At 44.4% G+C, this 19043-nt stretch overlaps 1 protein-coding gene and 1 long non-coding RNA gene across 4 annotated transcripts in view; one reads left to right on the top strand and one right to left on the bottom strand.

Annotated features, from left to right (window-relative positions):
- MACROD2 (mono-ADP ribosylhydrolase 2) overlaps window positions 1-4097 on the top strand; it is a 786342-nt gene extending 782245 nt beyond the window's left edge. For all 3 annotated transcript variants that reach the window (XM_015856727.2, XM_015856726.2, XM_015856725.2), the window contains one exon: window positions 1234-4097. The gene's annotated coding sequence lies outside the window, so the exon portion shown is untranslated. The remainder of the gene's footprint in view (window positions 1-1233) is intronic.
- LOC107310723 lies at window positions 2412-17704 on the bottom strand. Its single transcript, XR_001553698.2, has 4 exons — window positions 17612-17704; window positions 12710-12791; window positions 6583-12181; window positions 2412-5544 (listed from the first exon to the last, which is right to left on the bottom strand). It is a non-coding gene; the product is annotated as an uncharacterized LOC107310723 (long non-coding RNA).
- Window positions 17705-19043: the final 1339 nt, after the last annotated feature.

The following is a 19043-nucleotide window of genomic DNA, read 5'->3' as shown; positions in this document are numbered from 1 at the left end:
CATGTAGCTCAAGACCAAATATAGAAGCTTTACAACAGTGGCAGCTGTATCAGAGAGATTTAAAATACAAGGTCTTATAACTAAGCACGCCCCTTTACCCTTGTCAGCATATTGACAATATGCTGCTGTACTGCTGGAGCGAGAAATACAGCCGATGGTGTCCCTGCTAAAAAGAACCAACACACAAGAAAGCACCTCTGCAATTAAAATCCAGCTTCCACAGCTCTTCCTTCCCCCTTCCCAAGCCTCCTGTCATATGTTCTCTTAGAGAAAAAAAAAAGGAAAAGAAAGTAATAAAATCCTCAGAGTTAAAAATACATTGAAAGGTTAATACCCTTCACTGGTTTAAAAAATGGATGTGACAATTATCGCAGCTTTCACGTGTTCTGTAGGAGGGTCTGCATTTCAGCCACGTTTTCCTATGGAAATTAATATATCCGAATGTTTTGGGCTGCAGTCATTTTTTGCTGTATGAAGGTGAAGTTCACCAGAGTAACACCGCAATTAGCAATTAATTAATAAATGTCCTTAATTCTGCTGCAAGGTCTCATTCTCCTGGCACCTTTCTGAAGCAAAGGGGCCTGAGCTGGGCTACAGGAAGACTTTCCCAGCATTTTAATGGCAAGCGCGGGATTAGAAGTAGAAACTGAACTCTTTGCAGCTCTCCATTTGGGTTCTCCTGACCTTCCTGCCTTATTTTAATTGCAAGGAGCAGGTCTGTGGGGGAGGGCCATGGAATGACAGACAGGTTACGGGTTGTATGAACCGAAGGAAGGCCTAACTGGTTTGTTGTGTCTTATCCCTTATACTACTGCCTTGGATTTTCTAACAAAATAAATGTGGACAGCTGGAGGAGGTCTCAGTTCCCAGATTATCACCAGGGCCAGTCTCTAGTTCAAACTGATGTTCCATGCTGTGAGTGAGATAATTTATTCCAGTGATTTACAGAATAAACATGTGCATGAAGCTACAGACCGGTGGCCATGCACTCCGTTAAGGCAGAAATAGTTTACCAAGTCCTCATCAGCAAAAGAGAGAGGTGCTACACTGATATGAGACACCATTGAGATAACTGTAGGCGTAAGATATGTATATACACCATGTGACACACACGTTTTGTGCATGTGATGGTTAGGGAAACCTTTGGCTTCTGCATTAGGAAGATGAGACTTAAAGTCTGTGCAAGCATTATTCTTAATTTCTGCCTTTTTTTCTTTCTTTCTTCCCCTCTAGGACGAAAGAAGGATGCAGGAGATGAGAGACCCAACAAAACCCAAGGGGCAGGCACTGACATCCTATGGCATCATTCTTAGCAGAAAAGAGCACACAGAGGTGCTCGGCGGGTTGGGAGGGAGGGAGCTTTGGGGAAATGACACTTTGCTTTAATTTCTCTTTGTTCTTCATTGCATTTTGTTCTGTAAACCTGTTGGAAAGAAACACAGTTTCCCAGTTCTGATGATGGTTTGCAATTATTCCTGCAATTACAACAGTTACTTCTGAATGACAAGTCCCTGTGTTATATCGGGTCTCTTTTCCTCCTCCATCGTATTGTCAGCCTGTCTTCAGGTCCACCCTTTTTCTAGCATCTTTATCTTTCTCCCTGATTCTGATACTGTCTGCAGGCAACTTGTGGGAGCACGTTTATTCCCTGCCCTCCCACCCTTTTTTTTTTTTAAAACTGTTCCCTCAGATACCAATGGAGATTTGCTTTGGGAGCACGAACTGCCACAAAGGATTATAATCCACACGCACCAATAAACAATATCCCTCCTTGTGCTAGGGATTTGAAAGACAAGACGCTCCAAAATCTCCAAAATTTATTGATACAGACAGCCCTGCACATCACCCACCTCCAGGCTTGTCTATCAGCAGCTCCTGGCAACTTGTCCTAATGCAGAGCAGTTGGCAGCTCCCAACCCAGCTGCTTGAATAGTCAGTGGCTGGACTCTGAGTGCACACTGTAGGTAAAGCCTGCACATTGACACTATCTTCTCACTTACCTGCTGCCTCATTACTTCCCCTGACTCTACTCTTTGCAAGCCCAGTGGAGATTGGTGTGACAAGCTGTGACAAACTGTGACAAGCATGCGCCGTGCCATGCCCCTCTACGGGTCTTGGGTGCAAATAACACATGGCCTCAAACAGTCAGTGCCCCAGATCAATCTGTCTCTTTCCCAGAGAGGTCCATGCACGTCAAAATCCACGTGCCATAAGTACAACCTTCACATAGGGGCAGGCAAAATGTTTCCTGGAATCTGCGAGCAAAGGAGGATAGCAGGCATTCTGGATGTAAAACATCTTTAAATATGGCTTCTGGCTTTAACAGCTTCACACCATGTCTTGTGTGAGCCCTTGTTATATTTTCTACTGCACATACATGATTTTTTAATTTTTTATTTTTTTTTTAAAAAAAAAAAAAGCAATTAACAGCTATTTGGATAAGAATGTCTCACCATATGTCAACTGGTCTGCCAGCAAATGCCACACAGAAATGTTTCGAAGAGGAACAAAAGGATTTTACGTACGCAGTAAATGAAACCAGTAGAAGATATGCACGATGGAAGAGCACACAACCTGTCCCCAGGCTACAAACCATATTTCAAAATGCCATTGATAATAATTGGATCCTTTTAAACAAAGTAGTTGTGGTAGTCTCTCTTTCCCCTTCCTGAATAGGCACCAATCCCAAATCAATTATTTATTACTAAAAAAACAAGGCAAGATATTTTCTAAGATGTGGAAGGATATCCATCCTCCTTTGCTCTACATTTATCCCAGGTATAGGAGCTTTGGCAATTAATTCTCCACCAGCATAATAGCAAGTAAACTGTGCCCCTATGGAATACAGCATCAGCTATGGCATTTGATGGCTGCTGTCTGCTGCAGGTTGGTTTGGAAGAGCACCAAGATAAGCAATGATAAGAAAAGAAAACAACAAAAACTCCAGATTTCCCCATGAGAGCACTAATGGCCCCTAGGAACACTGCCTCCTTTCACCTTGCATAGAGCTCCCGCCCATTTGCTTTTTGTGCTGTCTTTGGTGGGTGAATATTTCTGCGTGCCAGCTTTTGTGGCACTTTGCACTATATGGAGGTCATGCCAGAGAAGATCTCAAGGAGATTCTTCATCGTACAGTTCTCCTGGAGACTGGGGGATACTTGGAGTTGGATCATCTTTAGAAGAAACAGTATAAGCCTTTTAATCTGTTTTATACTCTTGCTAGTTTTCCTAGAGAGATAATTACCCTCTAGCTCTACATTTTGAATTTTATTCCCTTTGAAGCCACTGTTCTGTTTCTCCTTCTCATCCCTGTTAGTTTGCCAGATGCAAAAAATAAATGCATCTTTTGGGACATGGATATTTTCCTGATGTTCCTTCACCTCTTTTCCAGCAGATTCCAGTCTTATAGACAGTGGCTTTGCAAATGGTGCATCTCTGCAATGCAAATCCCTTTCTATGTGTCTTCTGTACTTGCTGATTTTGATTTAAACAGACTGTCATAACAGAAGGTGGAAGAGTGGGAGGAAGAGGAATAAATGCATCGGGTATCTCTCACCACAGTTCCCTGGTTAGTGCTGCCTCTGTGAAAAGACAAAAATCAAAGGGATCCATTTCTTTAGGAATGCGAGGGAACTGCCTCCATACGGCATAGGATAGATTGGGAAAGCTCTTCTTTGAATTACTCAAAAACATTGAGGACAACCTAGATTGGCCACGTCCTCAGCTGGGGTAAACTGGCCTCAACAGAGCTGTCACATGCCCCTCAAGCATTTGCTAGCCTTGGTTTTAGCAAGGAGGCTGGCCACAGAAGCACAACTGCTTGGAGACAAAGGCTCATCTAAGTCCTTGCAAAGACGAACTGATGTAAATAACAGTAATTTGCTGCAAAAATGCCTCATGTTAGACACAATATTTATAAGCTCTGACAGTAATTCCATTGCACTTTTTATTCAACCTTGGTCTTTGAATGGCAGCAAGCCTCTGATGCTGGGAAAGGTTTTCCTGAAGACACAGCAGCAAGTGTGAAGTCTAGAAGTGTAGGAAGTGTTGAATAAATAAACGTGTAAGTTGCTTAAATGCTTGTAGGACAATCTTCAGAGAGGCCTCTATCTTTCTTCCAGTGGATTTTCATTTCCTTACGGCTTCTTTCATTTTTCAGTAGTCACAGAGTGGGCAGAGTTGGGTGGTGTGAGTTCCTCAGTTGGGTTTGCTGGTTGCAGCTGGGCCCATGCTCCTCCACACAGTCTCCACCAACATGACAGGAAACACAGCAATGTGGGAGCTGATACCTGGCACAGAGAGGAAGCTCCTACCTGTTGGTGTCTGCATGCAAGGTATCAGACTCTGCTTTAATGTTGCAGTTCCTATTTCTGAAAGTGCAGGTCTCTGCTGTGAGACTCACTAATCCTCCAGCCAGTGACTGCTCTAATGATGGACGGGTTTCCTTCCACGCCGACCTCCAAAGAAGATGTCTGAGACGTCATCTGTAACACTGGGTCACACATTCACCACAGCTAATTGCAAATCTTTCTATGAAGCACTGAAAAAAAGCCTCTTTGTGAATTAACACTGTTCTGCTTTATGCACTTGATCAAAAAGAAAAAAGGAAAAAAAAAAAAGACATTTCTCTATATGCAGTGCATGCCTGCTTTGCTTTCAAACCGACAAACTTAGCAGAGTATGTCGGATCTATTTTCTCGGGGAACAGGGATTTTTATCATACAATTCATCTGGGATTTGCCTTACCCTGACATTTGTGATATAAAGGAAAAAGTTTTAAGAAAAAAAAGTAATTTTCTTGATCAAAAATATGTTTTTACTTACTTAAATGCAAAGAAATGTAGACTGTTGCTTGCAGAATGTCTTCTAATAGATGATATAACAGCTATATAGGCTAATCCATGCCTCTTTTGTTACTCTGTTGTGTATGTGCCGAATTCGCTTCCCAGTCTGTTGTTTTTCCTTTTGTCCATGCCATACGACAGAAAACTTAAGGAATTGATGCCTTCACACATTTGTTTGTTAAAGCAAAATCTTAATAAATCTTGTTCTGAAGACAAGCCCACATCGCTCATGTATTTCTTTCCTCCCGACTTTGCCAATCATACAGCAAGAGCCTTGGTCGTTACAAAGGCACCCTTCAGGCTGGATATGCAACTGCATTGTAGATTGAATATCGTGTTGCCATGATAGCTGAGCCTTGTCATTGTCAACTGAATGTTGTGTTGGCATGATAGCTGTAGTTTGGAAAAAATGGATCCATCAGGGGACTTTGGGAAGGCAACAAAGTGAGGTAAGAATGGGGACTTCTCAGCCTGAAGGGGAAGTAGTTGTTGGGTTGACCCTTCATATTTTGTCTTAGTAGCAGCCGGTTAACCTCAGAGAGAAAAATACCAACAGTGCCTTATTGGACATAGTTGATGAAGATTGCACTTTTTTATTGCTTTAGTTTGCTCTGATCTGAGGAAAGTTGCAGTGTAGAAGGAGATGCCAAGATGCCTGGTTTCCTAGATCTGCTGAATGTAGGCCCTCTCTGTAGCGGGCCTACATTTTTGAAAGGAATCAATAAGGAAAAATTAATGTCTCACATGAGAAGCAAGTAAATTCCATTACACCCATTAATGTATAGCACAGGGCTAAGAAAGAAAACCTTATTTTTGGAAGCTGAAGAAGGCTACTCAGAGCTTCACAGTGGTACATTTATCTGGAAAAGGGGAATTAGGCAATGAGCAGGTAAACCTACTAGGAAAATATGATGAACAGTGAAGTGCACTTTTATTCCTATATTCAGGGACCAGATTGACATCTTCTTCCAAGTCATGTTTGGAAAAGTAGTAGATTTGTGTCTGGGGAACAAAGTTTTTCTTAGCTGATACAGTTAAGGGTCAACCTTGTTGAGCTTCTCTCAGCAGCTAGATTGTCGTGATTTCCATTAGAAGGCTGGCTTAGCCACACAAATGCTGTGTTCCTGAGAGGAACAGCTTGTGCTTGGAGTTGGCTTGGCTTTTTTTCCCCCCCCCTCATGTAGTAGAACTCCCCTTTCACAGACACATAAGATGAAGCCTTTGAAGCCTTCGTCCATATATTAAGGTGAAAACTGTGATACGGGGCTTTCATTAGGCTGCTGTTTGTAGTTTGCTCGGGGTTTTTTTTTTTTGTGGTTTTTTTTTTTTGGTGGTGGTGTTGGTTTTTTTCCCCCTTAAATTAAAGTGTTGAGAGATGCTTAACTACCCTCATTCCATTGGAATCACTAGTAGCTCCTTCAAATATTTATGGCAAATGGCAAATGACTATTAATTCCTTTGGAATTCACTGATAAAATATTTATTATAATGAAATCCTTTAGAGACTAAGGGAAGTCCTGATTCAAACACAGCAGTGGATTAGTCCAGTGCTCAGGCTCCTGCTGTACTCAAGATGGGGATGCAGTTGGTAGCAGATCCTTCTATTGGCACATGGAGGGGAATTTGGATAGGATGGCTTATGCGTGTCCCAATCAAGAGAGCCTAATTGTGTATGCTGTGGTAGAATTCTCAAGCATGGTAAGCCTTTTTGTTTGCTCTGTGTATATATATCACATACCTGTTGCTCCTGGTCCAAAGATGCTCAGTTCCCCCTAGCCAGCTCAAATCCAGCCTGTCTCATGGGCAGGACATCTGCAGTACCCGTGCTCTGGGGAAGAAAGGGAGTTTTTTCAGAAAACTCGACAGTTAATTATTTGGGAACAAAGAAAAGTTTTGTACAGGTATTTTGTAAGTTCTCATCTGTCAAGTTATTACTATTAGCATTTAGCAATACAAAGCATTACAAATTAGAGCAAGAGGAACTGTAGCATAATCATAAAAACATACAGCACTACATATTTGCTGTCTGCATCACCACCACTTCACAGTTTATCTTTTAATTCCTGGAATGATGCTCTACTCGCATTAGTGAACTATTTATTATTTCAAAGCTTTAACATTTTGGAGAGTCTGATCTGTGGCAGCTGTTGAAAGCCTTATTGCTGCTCAGTCAGGCTCAGTCTTCTCACTTCCACAGCACCGTCACAAGCTGTAAGCTATACCCTGTTTCTTCAAGCTGATAAGATGCTACCAGCAAAATCCTGATTCTTACATAACCAAGTATTTCAGAACAACCTATTAGGAATTCTTTGCTCCTGCTACACCCCTTATGTCACAGCCCTATCTGTGTTATTCTTGCAGGAGGGAGGACCCCAGATTCCACCAGGTCCCTCTTGCACTATCAGCAGCCCTGGCAGAAGGTCCCAGACCATCAGATACAGATCTGTTCTCTTTTAGGTTTCACTGCAGAGCTTGGAAGGGATGCAAAGAAACGCCCTACAGCAGGCAAATTGTTAGCAGCTGAAACCATCAAACTTTAGCACTGGGCTAACATCTTGCTTAAGCAACAAGACTGCCCAGGATGAGTTTGTGCCTAAGGTGATCTACTTGGAAATATAACTCCAGCAACTTATTCTAACAATTCAAGACTGATGTCTCTCTTGCATGCTGGCCAGTCTGCTTCCTGAGTACACCAATCCTTTGGTTATTCTGATGCTTCTGCAAAACTAGTGCACAAGACTGCTCTGGTTGTTTCAGGGCCCACAGTGTAACTCAAATCTTTGCCATACATCTGTGAGGAAGCAAGGCACAGCTGCTGCTCTTCAGCAGCCTCCTCAAAAAACACTAACATCAGCATACACAGCTGGCTTGTGCAGCTGAAATTGGAACTCATCCCCCAGGCACTAGAGGCTCCAGTGTTCTCATATTCTCTGGGTAGCTTGTGCACCTACACAAAATCACCTTTGCAGCAAGTTATTCTACTGCTTGGCCCTGAAGCCTTGGCTTTATTCCTCCTCATAGCCCAGAGGAAGACAGCCCCACAGCTCCCAATGCTGGAGCTCTGCACATCACCTGCAGCCATGCAAGAGAAATAGTTGAGGCGTTAAATCCCTCCAGCCAGACTGTCCTGCAGCAATGCAGGCCATCTGCTCATCACCAAGAACTGCTCCCTGCTGCAGCCCCATCCCTTGCCAAGACCTTAATCTGGCACCATATCCCCTCCAACCCCTCTACGCAGTGAAAGGAGAACTGCAGACTTTTCACTCCCAATGAATCTCCAGCACCTTAATACAAGACAAGGATCAGCCCTACATTTTGGACAGCCATTCACAGTCATTAAGCAAAACCATCCAGAGACACCCTTCTAATGGCCAGGTTAGGCATGAGCGGGAGGCACCAATGACAGCTATGAAATGCAACATATTCATGCAAGACCTTGGAAAGCAAAGACCTGCAGGGAGTTGCAGCCCCATAGCTAGAATAACGAGGGCTTTCCATGGGACAGGTTTACTGGATACCATTGCTGGAGACCGGGATCAAGAGCAGCCAAAGCACAAGGAAGTAAATTCAGCCTCAATTTTAGTGCTGAAGAGGGGAGATATGAACAGCTGTTTGGGGTGACCCCACCGCATGCACTAAAGGGAAGGTCCCAACACTAGGGGATAGGGCTGAGCTGCCTCCCAATCATGAGGGCACGAGTGCAGTAGAAAGCACTGGTGAAGGATCATAGCACATCCACAATCACTACAGACCAACTTTTAGCTGGTTTTCAAAGTGAAGCCTCTACTCACAGCTACAGGGGTCAAGAAGCTACACGGCCTCAGAACTGCAGCGGGCTCCTGGGGCACCCCAGGCCACCAGCCTTAGGGGGATAAAAGCTTATCAGGCCAGGAGGTCCACCAACCACAGCTCACCTGGGAAATTGTGAGTCTCACCACAACAACTGCAAGAAGCACCTTTTCTCAGATCATACCTTACATGTAGCAAGCATTTTATAAGACAACACGAAAAAATATATATATACGAAAAAAGATGAAAGAACAGAAATAAACCCACTGGCTGAGAAGTACAACATAGATGTGAACCTTGGGAGGCAGCACAGTGTTGTGGCAAAAAAGAGGGTGCCCACATGCCTCTGGATATACAAAATAAGTGACAGGAATGGATGGAAAAAACAAAGGTTGATGTAAACAAACAGCAAAAGAGTCTGAAATAGACAGACTGGAGAAGGGTTTGTTTCAGGGCCATGTTTTCCTGCACAACACAATATATTACCCTCCCTGAGTGACAAAGATGTAACCTGGTCTTTGTAGGGGCTACCTGCTGCATAGCAGTCTATGAGCTGGGCTCCTTCAGCCAGGCTTTAATTAAATGTTAGCAGGTTTAGGTCCTGTTTATTAGATGTTTCAAGTATGGCAACAGTTTCTGGCTGCACTTATGACTGCTATTGTTGATACAGCATCAACACAGCAGGAAAGAGTGCTTGTGTACTGACTTCATCATATTCTAAAGCTGGAGGTCACACCCTGAAAACGGTTCTCTCTGGTAAACTGGATGCAGTAAATGTTTGATGAGTGCTTTTGTGAGAATGCAGAATGAGAGCTGCTAACAAGCAAGAGACAGGACAGGAGAACATACAGCCTGTACCTGCAATGGGATCACTATAGACCTTCAGAAGGATGATGCTACACAGCACTATGCTCCTGAAGCTGATGGCAGAGGTTACCACATCCACACCCACTTTCTCTCTGGGCTCTTACAAGCTCCCCTCTGCCATGCCAGCCAGCATAGATGCAGACAACCAGGTTTATCCCATAGCTGCTCCTCAGATCCCGCCCCCATGCCCTACTTTGCAGCTGGCCAAGGAGCTCTGCCTACAATCCCAAATGGGCAAAGAGCTGTGCAACACAGGTGTATTCTATTACTACACCCTCAAGTCAGCTCTGGTTGTCTCCCCTTTCTCATCTCTAGGAGAGGAAAGGGATTCAGAATGTTCCTAGAGAAGTCAAAGGATAGGGTTTCAGAACCCTTGTTTTACTGCAAGTCCAACAAACAACACATACACAAAGATGCAGAGAATCTCAGTGTTCACAAATGCTTTCTATTCTTAATCAAAACAAAGATATTCTTAACGCCCACAACCTACAAGCGCTTACAAAGCAGATGCTTGCCAATCCCCTGTGCTAGCAGGCAGTGCCTGACCGTAGATACCATCTGAATGGCAACTTCGCACCCAATCAAGTGCTAAAAGCAAGTCCAGAGCAGCTGCAGAGGGACTGAGGGCAGGAAAGGAACAAGGTGGCTGTGTGCCATGTCTCACTGATCCACAATGGTCCATGGTGGCTCTTGGGAATGGTTAATTCATTCTTTAGTGAGTAAAAATACAACAAATAGTTATAATAATAAATAAAACCCCTCTGTTCCTTGGCTAGTACGACATTAGAAATGTATCTATCTGAAATAATTAAAATTAAGGAAAAAAAAAAAAAATTGGCATGTTTTCCCTCCATAAAATTGCCTCTGAGGCCTTACAAAGCCAAGTGCATTTGCAGAGTGGGAAGGGGAAAAAAGAGATTAAAATAATTACAGCTTTCCTTGAGTGGGTCTCCTTAAGAGGAGATTAAAAAAAGGCATGATGAAAAATCCCCTTGACTCCAACCTCTGCTGGTGCCCATCTGCCATGTACTTACGCCACCTCGGCTGCACTTCCAGTCCAGCCCTTGGAGGTTTTGTGCATCAGGATGTGTGATGCTTCCCTTGGAAAATGAGCCTGAAGATGCTCTTGGTCGGTCAAAAACTGAGTGGAGACAAAAACGCCTGCAGGCTGCAACACCTGCACCCAGGTAACCCAAGGGGATGCAGTGAGGCCTGCTGACCATCCCCACAGCATTACTCCAGCTTCACTTGGGCCCCCCGCAGGATTTGCACCAGCTTCAGCTTTTGATTATCCCTCCCAGGACAGGGCACACAGAATAGGTGCAAGGACATCCCCCTTCCTCCAGGCTGCCATGAAACAGATCATGCTGAGGGGAGCATGGCCACTGGCCAAGACCATGGCATGCAGATGCCATACATGCCTCTGTGCTGGCTTTCAGGAGTACCACTGGATCCGGTGCTCTATTTACTGCCAAGCTCTTGACCACCTTTGAAATCATTTATCCATATTCACCCCACCCCTCTCACAGGAGCACTGTGAATGAAGGTGCAAGAGATAAACCACATCTTGCATCTGTTCAGCATCTGTAATAATCTGCAGTGGCACAAAGCCACCACTGACCACCTCCCTGGAAGGGAGGGAAAGGAGGGAGGGAGGAAGGGTGGGAGGGAAGGGAGGGAAGGGAGAGAAGGGAGGGAAGGAGGGAGAGAGGGAGGGAGGAAGGAAGGAAGGAAAGGAAGGAAAGGAAGGAAAGGAAGGAAAGGAAGGAAGGAGGCAGTCAGCACAATGACGCTGAGCTGAGCCTGAACTTAGTTTGACCTGTGTCACTCTTCGTGCCTTCCCACAGCTTTTCCTCTGGAACAGAGATGTAAAAACAAAAGATTAAAAAATCGAGCGCCTGATTTCGTTAGCGTCAAACTTCATTACTGTGAGCAGCTAATAGGAAATGTGGCTTAATTGTTTTAATTTGCCTGTTAATTTATTAAACAACTGTTTCCTCAGAGTGCGTGGACACCTCATCTGCTTCTGTCCCTTTGCTGCATCACTAAGTCTGCAGTGTCACAGCTCTGCTGGCAAAGGTGCTGCCATGTGGTGCCAGGGGTTTGAAGGCCAAATACCCCAAAGCAGAGCCCAGTGGGAGCTAACACAGAAACAGTGGAGCTGTTGTGCTCTGGTGAGTGCATCCTGTTACCTGCAGCATGGTTGGCCTTTTTGAGTGCAGAGAGGGAACAAATGACTGAGGATATAGTTTCTGAAAAGTTTTGAATCACCCACTTGTATGGCACGTGCTTCAGCAGGCAGGAGAGGAGCTCCTGCCCACACATCATTCCTAGGTCACAATAGGGTTTCATTAGCACATGGAGGAGGAGAAAGAAACACATAAATATCAGTGAATACTTGATACTCCTTGGCAAAGGGACAGGGAACACTTCTTTGGAAACAGTTGACAGAAATTTGGAGAAAACCTGCAGCAAGTTGCACTGAACTCATGAGACAGGTATACCACAGAAAGTCGCTGATGCAATGGCATGATTTTACTCAACTTTGCCATGCTCCTGAGCTGTACTGAGGAGCTCCACCCTGTGGGATGCCTTGGTGAGTCCTCCCTTAGCTCATGTTGAGTGCCCTTCCTCTGTGCTGTATCACTCTCCCCAAGGTAAGAAAAACCCATTTGGAGTTCCTGGAGGGGAGAAGAAGCACATTCAGACTACAGAAACCTCAACATTACAGGCATTAAAGGCATTTTCTGAATCTGCCAAGCTTGAGTTCCAATGTGCTATGCCAGTGCTTATGTAAGCAATTAATTTACATAATAAAATTTTAATAAAGATGCCTGATGAGTGCTCAGCTGTGTTTTTCTCCGCATGCAATGGAGGAATCTGTGACTAAGCCCAGCATTGCAGAGCACAGGAATCGAACCCACTTGTGCATTGTGCCAAAGAGCTGTGTGAGACACCTGTCCTGGCACAAAGAGCCCCACAGAGCCATCAAACTGTCCCTAATTAAGTGTAAGGTGACTGTATTCATTCAGAGGTGCCGTACTGATCAGTGCCAAAGCCAGAGCTGTCACTCACACCCATTTAAAGTTCCTGACTCCACAACAATCAATACATGCAAATGCAGCTGCCAGAGAATTAAGATGATTTAATTTTTACCAAAAGTGTCGGGATCAGAAAGATCACAAGATGGAAATGCAGCTTGGGCCCACCTGACACGCTCCTGAGGGACGTCTCCTAGCACTTGGCTGCCTTCAGTTTGTAAACAGCAGTTTAGATCTTCATCAGGAGGGACTGGAGAAAGGGAGTAGAGCAGATGTGAGCAGATGTGAAATCTACTGTCTTTTGACTTTGCGTGATCTCCTATAGCCCTGACATAGAATCATAGAATTATAAAATCATGTGTGCTGGAAGGGACCTATCAAGTTGTACCCTCTGCACTGAACAAGGAACCCACAGCTCCATCAGTGCTCACAGCCCTGTCCAGCCTGACCTTGGCTGTCTGCAGGCATTGGGCACAATTACCTCTCTGGGCAGCCTGTGCCACTACCTCACAGCCCTTATGGAAAGAACTTCATCCTTCTATCCCATCTAAATCTCCCTTCTTTTAGTTTGAAACCATTTCCTCTTGTCCTATTACACAAGCCCTATAAAGAGCCTGTTTCTTCTTCCTTGCAGCCCCCCATTAGATACTGAAAGAGCATCCATGCACTTGGGAACTTGCTTGTGGCAGTCTCAGGAGGGCCAGTGGGAGACATCTGGTCCTGCTGGGGTGTACAGCCAGTGCTTTCTGACTGTGAGAAGAGCCCTGCTCTCTGCTCCCTGTTTCCTGTTCTCTGACATGTGGAAGAGCACAATGGTGAGTAACATCAGCAGAGGAGAGAAATTATAGAGAGAAACAGAGAGGCAGAAAAAGAAGGGCTGAAAAAGAGGGCAATTCTACAAAATAAACTATTAGACAAAGCTGGTTTGAAGTAAAATCAGCCAGGGGGAAAAAAAAAAAAGAAAAGAAAGAAAAAGGAGAAAAAAAAGAAAAAAGCTTTCACAGCTTCATAGGATTTTCAAGCTATTATGATGAAAGAAAGATTTGGAAGTTGCCATCATCTCATCATCGCCCATCTCCACTGCTCATCACTTTCAGGCTCGATCCTAATAACCTCTGGGTGAAGGAATCCCATTTTGAAATGATCCACTTTCATCTCTTTCTTCTCAGGAGATGACGGCACCGAGTGTCTGTCTGCTGTCCTCAGACTCTTCTGCTATCCCAGAGACCACAGCTCTTTGGGACAACATTGCCACAATCAGCCACCCCCTAATGAGTTCCCCCCACCACCATAATGTATATTTAAATACCAACAGGAGCCACTCAAAACCTCCACTGAGAAGTAATTGGAGTGTTTCTCATTTTGAAATGTCACCAATTAAAAAAAGACCAAAATGGAAAAAAATTAGATAATCTTCTTTTGTACTCTCCCTTTTCCCCCTTCCCTTTCCTTTCCTTCTCTCAGATACAGGCACAATCTGGGGAATGATACAATTTCCAGCTGTGAAACAAGGGCAAGAGCAGTCAGCCAGCAGCTGGGTTTGGCCAATTAGCTGATAGGCCAATAAAGACTTCTGTATATGCAGGGACTCATGCGCAACTATCTCTTACCTACTTTTAGAAGTACGTATATATAAAAGACTCCTATATCCACGAGCAAATCATAAAATTATAGAATCACTAAGGTTGAAAAGACCTCTAAAATCATCCAGTTCAACCCCAACCCATCCCACCATGCTCACTGATCACATCCCGCAGTGCCACGTCTCCATGGTTCTTGAGTACCACTGGGGGCAATGATTCCACCACTCCCTGTGCAGCTGTGCCACTGCCTCACCGCTCTCTGGGAGAAGGAATTGTTCCTAACAGCCAACCTGAGCATCCCCTGGCACAATGTGAGGCCATCCCCTCTCATCCTGTGGCTGTTCCCTGGGAGCAGAGGCCAACCCCACCTCACACAGCCTCCTTTCAGGTCAATGCAGAGAGCCATGAGGTCTCCCCTGAGCCTCTTCTTCTCCAGACTCAACAGCCCTCGTTCCCCCAGTTGCTCCCCATCACACTTGTGCTCCAAAAATGAACACAGTGCTTAAGGTATGGTCTCACCAGTGTCAATGACACTGGGAGAATGTCTTCTTTCAACCAGCCCTCCAGACAGTGCTCAAACGTCATCTATATACAAAGTGCCTCTCCATGCTCAGCTTACCTTGCAGCTGCTCAGTGCAGATTCACCTCACCTGCACTGTTATTAGAGATGAGTGGACAAAACCAATGGTTATAGAGCTCATTTATCTTTATATGTCTACTTGGGTCCATTTATCAGCTGCTCTCTTTGCAGACAGCACCTCTGCCAGCACCCTCCAAACTCCATCAGGGCAAAGCCACATCTACCCCAGCAGCTGGGTGCCATTAAATGCCAGGGTACAAGCAAAGCCCAGAGTAAGGGCTGTGCAGCTGGTGGCTTCAAGTCTCCATAACACTGTGTTGGCAGCAGCCAGTGGGAGTGCTGGAGGCCAATGGAAGATTGCAAGGTTGCTGGCTTACAGCTCCTTGAACTGACTGCTGGTGCTTGGGTGCCTGAGTATGATTGCAGTGCTCTGTGCAATTACTTTGCTCTCATTCTGTAACCCTGTGAGAAAATTCAAGGGTTTCATCTGCAGGTTAAGCTTTTATTTCAAGCTTTGCTCAGCAACAAATCCTGCTCAGTTTTAGCCTGCAAAAGCACCAAAGATTACTCTCAAACAGTATAAGCAAATGCAAGAATAAGGGTGCAGATGCATAAAACAAAGTAAGGCCTGGAAAATCAGGACATATTTCCATTCTTAGGAAATTACAGCATTGACATGATCATTTTACTGATCTGAAATACTACACATCCAAGTCACCTCTAATTAAGTGGAAAGCCACAATATTCATTCAAACGTGCTGTATTGATTACAACATGCTCTGAAACCAATCAATCTTTCCATTTCAAGTACTGAGCTGTGAGCCAAGCAGCAAACACAGACAATGCTTGCTGAAAGCTATGGACAACTTCACCTTTCAAAAACTCTGCTGCCCTTCTCTGGACATGCACCAGGGCCTTGATGTCTTTCTTGTACTGAGGGGCTCAACACTGAGCACAGCACTCAAGGTACAGCCTCACCAGTGGCAGTACAGAGGGATGATCACTTCCCTGCTCCTGCTGCCAGCGCTATTGCTGATACAGGCCAGGATGCCATTGGCCATCTTGGCCACCTGGGCACAAAGCTGGCTCACGTTTTGCCAAGCACTGCCCAACACCCCCAGGTTCATTACACAGTCTTCCAGCCACTCTGCCTCATGCCTGTATTGTTGCCTGGGGTTGTTGCGTCCACAGTGTGGGACCTGGCACTTGGTCTTGCTGAACTTAATCCCATTGGTCTCAGCCCAGCTATCCTGTCCCAGCCTGTCCAGATCCCTCTGCAGGACCTTCCTATCCCCAGGCAGATCAATGCCCAAGCCACAGGCTGCTGAAGAGCACCTCCTTGCTTGTGGTGGCTTTTGTTTGGCTTGTGACAAGAAAGATGTAAACTCTCACCACTCAGAACTTTTCTCTTGCTTATTTCCCAAGAATGTGCAATCTTATTATCCTTAATTACAGAGCACGTTATAATGCCCTAGTATTACACAAGAGTTGAACTCTAGAAAAACACAGCATGTTATGATTTAATTTAGTAAATACAATTTCAACTCAATAAACCTTTTTCTCAGTTTCAGATCTCGGTGAGAAAGTTACAGCAATTGTTTAGGAGTGTCACACAACTAAGTCACACCAAGATAACAGCAATTAGCCATACAGAAGAGCGGGGCATATTTTGCTCAGACTGATTTCAGCACGTATTTCCCATTCATGAAAAGCAGTAAAACGAAAAGAGGATATATATATATATTTTTAAGTCACGTGTGCTGTCAGAAAAAAAAAAAAAAAAATTATTAAAAAAAAATCAGTATTAATGAGAATTAGATAGTGAAAATGCCATAAATCTGATCGTGCTGTATGCAAATTTCTCCTGTTAAATGTTGTTACTTTCTTTGTGGTGTTCAGGGATATGATTTAGCAGAGGGTTGTTAAGAGTTAGGGTACTATGGTTAGGCTGTGGTTGGACTTGATGAACTTCAAGGTCTTTTCCAACCTGGGTAATTCTATGATTCTATGATTCTTTAAAATAAGGACAAGGGGGGGAAATAAATAAATAAGTGAATAAATTTAAGCCAAACAAAACAAAAAGAAAAGGGAAGGGGAGAACAAACCCCAGCCCAAGGACTTTGCTCACAGATGGGCTGGTCTCAGCCCCTCTCTTGGATGTGAATGGTGTGGCTCTGCTTGCCAGGCTATGAACTTTTCAAACACTTGCACCATATGCATGCTGCTGACTGGATGCTGTTTTCCAGCAAAATGAATTACAGAGGCTCCCTCTGGTGCAAATTGGATGAGTTCTCAATTTTCTTAACTTTGAAGCCTCGTGTTTTCAGCCAAAGCTAATCCTTAAACACTTGGCTCGGGAGCCTGTAGCAGAATGAGGAAGTGAGGAGGCCAAATGGTGAAATGGCATCTCCCCAAAGAGGCTCCTCTTTAAGAGCCCTTCTGGTCACATTAGTGAGCAGCTTCAGGGAGCAAAGCTGATGGCTGGAGAAGTGGGGATCATGGAGACCAGATGCCTTTGATGCTACCTGAGCACAAGACCCAAGCAGTGTACATTTAAGCAACCTCTGGGAAATAGGAATTGGATAAGCTAGATTTCATGGCCTTTAAAAAGATTCCTGTCTTATTTCTGATCCTTCCATTAACTGTCCGATTTGGGACAAGCTATAATAACCTGCCACAGAAGGAAATACTTAATTGATAATGTCAGTGAAAGCCTTGTGGAGCTTTCCCTCACAGGGGCTTTGAGCAGGCAGGCTCCTGTGAACCCTAAAGTCATCACTGCATTCCTTATTACAATGACATCAATCCTCAGATCAGAAACCATCTCTGCTGCTTCCACAGAAACCTGATAATTACAGTAATTATCTGGTGATCCAGCTTGGCTCTATCATGTTAATTGTATCTTACCTCTGTTGTTACTAGTTCTGTCTTCAGTCTGAAGCACATCAGATCCAGCATCATAGACCCTTTGGCTGATCTGCGTTGATACAGGTCCTTTGGAGACAAAAAGGATTCAAGTTAGTGCACACCAACCAAAGACAACGTCATGAGGTTCTCCTCCAGACTGCTTACTGAGTCAAGACATAAATGTTTGGTCAAGAAAGTACCTCCCTCAGGCACACACCAACCAAAGGAGAAATCCTGATTCTGTTGAAACTGAAATTAAAGTAAGCCTTGACATCAATGAAGCTGGATGTCCTTTGGCAAACCTCTGGATTTTTAGAGTCCTGTGGCAAGTACAAGAGCTTCACAGGTCCCTTCTGTGTGGAGCAGCTGCTCATTTGCCCAGGGTTCACTTGTCACCAGCTTCTTCTTCTCTGCTCTCTGAGAGCCCAAAAGACAAGCTGCCTGGATTCCTGTTTCAAGAGTGTTTTAAGACCTCAGATCTTCTTTTGTGTTTATTTATTCCTCTATCTTTTTCCATTGCCTACTTCAGTAATCCTCATCAAATATTTATGCTTCTTTATTTCCCTGCTGCAGACCATTTAATCATTTCTGCTCTGCTATGGGATTCTGTATCTCTGGTCCACTCCTTTCTTCTTAATTGCTAAGTGAAAACAGGCAATCTCTGACTTTATTCTCACAGATATATCTTTTTATTCTCACTGTGTTTTTTTCCTATCCACCCAGTCCTCTTACAGTGCAATGTTTAAGGAGGCAGCCGTCTCTCCTACTGTCCCTTCCTTTCCTCTTGCTTTCCTTTTGATGATCAGAGTACTTCCACTTCCCTTCCCCGTGACACTGAGATCCAGATCATAATGGTCTGGACTTCATTCACGCTGATGTTACTGATGGCCATGCAACCAACCCAACTAATCACACGGGAAACATGTGTAAGAGTTGGGTTCTATCTGTTTGATTTTGGAAAGCTCAATGGGCAAATAAGGTGGCCTATGAAATGTTAATTGTGGCCCAAACATTGTCCCTAGCTTGGGCTGTCACTGCTCGTCAAGGCAAATTGTACTTGGGATACTACCATGGGACACTACGTGGTGATTCTGGCTGGGGGCAATGGGAAATGAACTCACACCAGAAAAGTGGGAGGGGGGAGTTAGGGATGAGCCCTTGGGCAGGAAAGAGTGCAAATCTAATAAAACAGCCCTGCTACTGTGAAAGGAGGCAAGCAGAGCTGCTCTGCTGTATAGAATACCTGTCACTGCACTTAAGAAGAAACACTATCCTTTGAGGACAGAGCAGAGATGAAATATCACAGCGTACCTCAAGCTCAGAGCTTATCCAAAACAACTGGGCAACATGGGTAGCTCCATGTTCCTAGCAAGGAGGATCTAGGCTTGGTAATGTATGATAGTATCATCTTTCTTCTCTGTTTCCTTTATTT

The sequence above is a fragment of the Coturnix japonica genome, chromosome 3, assembly GCF_001577835.2.
Source record: "Coturnix japonica isolate 7356 chromosome 3, Coturnix japonica 2.1, whole genome shotgun sequence".
NCBI classification, from domain to species: domain Eukaryota; kingdom Metazoa; phylum Chordata; class Aves; order Galliformes; family Phasianidae; genus Coturnix; species Coturnix japonica.
This window is presented reverse-complemented; position numbering and strand designations above follow the sequence as displayed.